Below are 3,977 nucleotides of genomic sequence, written 5' to 3' on the forward strand. Positions count from 1 at the left end.
TCCCCCCCCGCCTCCTCCTCCTCCTCCTCCACCGCCTCCTCCGCCGGCGTCGCCGCTGACCTTTCCCTTCCCGTCCCCGCCTCCATGTCACGTGGGGAGGGAAACAGCCCCGCGCGCGCGCCGCACAGCGACTCCGACGGGGGGGGGGGGGGCAAGGGGGCGGGGCCCGAGGCCCGAGTGCGGCGCCCGGCGGAAGGAGTCGGTGCCGCCCCCCCCCCCCCCCGCGCCCCAGCAGTGAGGGGAATGCGCATGCGCGGTGGATGTGAGGGGCTCCAGCTCGGCGGCCGTTACGGGGGCGGCGCGAGCTCGCGGGTGGCGGGGTGAGCGGTTTGTAACGGCCGCGGCGCCGCTCTCCCCCGCTTCGCTCTGTCGCTGCCCGGCGTTTGGAAGGCGTGTGCTTTGCTGCAGGTGTGGGGGGAAAACAAACAGCCGTTCGTGGGTGCGGTGTTTTTTGTTTTGTTTTTTTATTTTTTTGTGTTTTTTTTTTTTTTTCTGGTTGGTTGGCCTTTTTTTTTTTTTTTTTTTTTTGGATGTAGCTGCTTTCACCTCCGTCGTCAATGAAGTTCACAGGCCTTCTCGTAACCGCAAATTCAGCAGTTGTGTAGGGACTTCTTGTAGCAACTGTCGACAAAAGCCAAGACTGCATCAACAGTGCCACGGTGGAGAACTGAGCGTTTATAAACTTAAATCTGGAAAGTCAGCGTCTGTCTGCTTCAGAGTTTTGAGGGGAGAATGCTTTAAATCCAATGCCACTTGTGTAAACATACCTGTCAGGGCAATGGGAAGGTACACCCCTCTAGGCAAGATTTTAAGTCGCTTCTGAAACTCCGTGTATGGGTTTTTTCTTCACAAAGTAAAGGGTGCGATTTTTGGTTGTTGCGGTTTTTTGTTTTATTTTGTTTTGTGGGGGGTTTTTTATTGTTTTGGGTTTTTTTTTTTTTTTGTTTTTTGTTTGGTTTTTTTTTTTTAGCAATTGAACAAAATGATCCTGGAAAATAACTGAGTAAGTTACAGGTCTGGATGGAAGAGTCAAGTTACAGTGGATAATAATTTCTTACTATTGTCAGAAAGTGAACATTATACCAGAAGTTACCCAAAATAGGTGTAAGTAAGGCTTGCAGAGTGGTCATTTACTCTGTTGTAGCACAGTCTTTAATTTTGGCAGCCACCCATCAAGAAACGTGTTAGAATCCAGAGGGAAACAGTAAGGATGGTGAATGGTCTGGAAAATAGGTTCTAAAAGGAGAGATTGAAAGAAATGGCCATGGTTGGACTAGAAGGAAAGGAAGGAGGGCTGGTACAAAGAAAATAATCAAATATTTTTATGCATAAAGGAAAGTGATAATCTTTGTGATCTTTCAAACAGGGCAAAATATGGATTTAAACTGCAGCTGGCAAGGTTAAAGTTGATCTTACAACACTTGGATGTAGTAGTTGGCCTTTTGTAGATCTGCAAACCTAACTTTGGATAGGACTGCTATAAAACACTATCAAAACCACTAAGACTGCACCCCCACCTCTGTAGCACTGCAGTTTCAAAGCAGGTGGGACTTCTCAGTCAGACCTTAAGTCTTTCAAATCATATTTTTCTTCCTGTTTCCCTACTCCATATGCAGCTATGGCAGAGGTGGGTTCTCAATTCTTGGTGAAGTGGTTCTAGGTTACATGCAGAAAATAAAGACTGAATAGGCAGAGGAAGAGGAAAAGTGAGTCAAACAGAGCACAGGCACTTAGGAGGAAAGCATGCCCACATTAGATAGCTTCCTTACCAATAAGCTACATACTCATTTCTACCTTTGGTTTGTTGGGGGTTCGTTTTTCTGGCATCTTATTTAATTGAACCACAGTGAAATAACTTCAACCCCAGAATACGTTTTGGCATGGTGATGAGAATACTGCTATGAGAAATGTGGGTTCTAATCTCTCCTCTGAGGAGAGGATTCAGATCTCAGTGTTTCTTAGGTCACAGGGACTGCTGGCCATGGGTAAGTCCCACAAAGTTACACATTGAATATGGCACTGAAAACTCCAGTTTTGATCTTAGAGACCTAAGGAACAGGCAATAAGAATCTGCCACATAACTCCATTAGGGAATCTGGGCCAATGAAACAATGGGCTTTAAGCAGTCTGGTTTATAGCACCTTGCCAGTTCTCGGGGTTTTATCCCAGGACCTAGAAAGTGTATTTTTTTAACCCCCTACCTTTGGAATCATAAAATGGCATTAAAGTACCAGTTTTTTTAATTGTTTTGGCCCTCCTGATTAGACAAGGAAGTCTTGAAAGTAAGCAGCCAAGAACTTTGAAAATGAGCGTCAGGAAAGGAGAACTCAAATTTGTTATTTGTTTAAGATCTAATTGGTTTTGATCCAATGCCATTAATTTTGTGAGGCTGGCAGTTGTTTTTGAATGTTTGGGGCTTTAAACGACGCTCCTTTTATAGATGTACTGTATTGCCTTTAAGAAAGTGCAGGCCCCTAGTAACTTAGTGGAATAGGCAATGTAATCGTGAAATAAAAGCAGTAGGAATTTTTAATTCAGTTTATAATGGTTGCTGTGATTTGTGTGACAAAAATCCAATGTGCTGCAAATATGTCCAGTTTTTTTACAGTGTTGGTGTCTGTGCTGGGAAGTGATTCTACATTGTTCCTCCTTATCTGTACCATTAGGAATGTGGTAGAGTGAAAATTATCCTTAAAGAAACTGCAAGTTCAGCAGGATTCCAGTCTACATTGCGAGCTTTACAAAGTCTTAGGCTCAAATGAACCTTTTTGATGGGGAATAATGCAAGCCTCTGAGGACTTGCTGGAATGCTTTGTGGCAATTAGTTCTGTAATACTATAGTTCAAGTTCCGGCCTTATGTGGCTCTAGAGACTTTGAAAATATATATGGTTTGTTTTTCAAAATGCTTTTAGGCTGCTTTTTTTTTTTTTTCCCCCCTCTAATTTTGCATCATCTAATAATTATATTCAGGAATGTAGTTTTTGATCTGAACTATGATAGTTTGATTCCACCGCCCTTTGCCATCAGATTGTCATATTGAAGATTTGCATCATCCATGTGCATGACTTGCAGAGCTGGTGCAGATGGAGCTGTGGCTGAGCCACTGCCGGCAGTTTTCTGAATGGACTTAATTGGTCAGGGAGTACCAGCCCACAGTAACACGCTCTTCAGGACTCCAATTCCTCGTGGTTACTTGAAACACATACCAAACAGATATGTGCTCATGACCCTGAAAAGGTCTTGGGGCCCTTTTAGAAATGTAGCTCTAGATTACAACAGAGCTCAGGAGGAAGACAATTCCCTTTGTTTAACTGTGAAATCAGTAGGTCCTTATCAAAGTCTTCCCTGTTGCATTCAACAAAACCTTTTGGATTTTTCCATTACTGCTTTCAGCATAGTGATTGTGCCCACTTCATGACAAACTTAAATAGCAAAAAGATGACTGCATTTACCCTTTTGAGATACATTTTCCCCTTCAGCTTCACTGGACAAAACCAGAAGAAGAACATATGTATTTTAAAAATTAGGAAAACTTTATGGTAATAATTTCTCTGAAAACGATTGAGATTTAAGACACAAGTTCTTAAGCGCTCAGCAAGTGTAGCAAGCCTTCTTTTCTTAGTCAGTAAAATGTAAAAATGACCAAATCCAGATAACGATTATTTTCTCATACATCTCAGAGGCTGTTACTGAACTGTAAAACAGGTGCTTTTCAAGTCTTGGCTACAGATAGAAAGTGTCCCCAAGAATCTTACAAACTGTAAATAGCATGATGCCTCTGTTTCTCAATATAGCCGAACAGCTCAAAAGGATTACGAAGATACTTGTTAAATAAGTAGAAACTTCTGTTTCTACTGCCTAAAAAAATACACACATAAAAAAAAACATATCGGGGGATTATGATCTAGCATTGGTGATAGACCTTCTCCAAGCAGTGAACTGGAGTAGGTGGCCTTCATATCTCTCCACCAATCAA

This window comes from Tyto alba, unplaced genomic scaffold (genome assembly GCF_018691265.1).
Source record: "Tyto alba isolate M040663 unplaced genomic scaffold, T.alba_DEE_v4.0 Super-Scaffold_9, whole genome shotgun sequence".
Taxonomy (NCBI): Eukaryota; Metazoa; Chordata; class Aves; order Strigiformes; family Tytonidae; genus Tyto; species Tyto alba.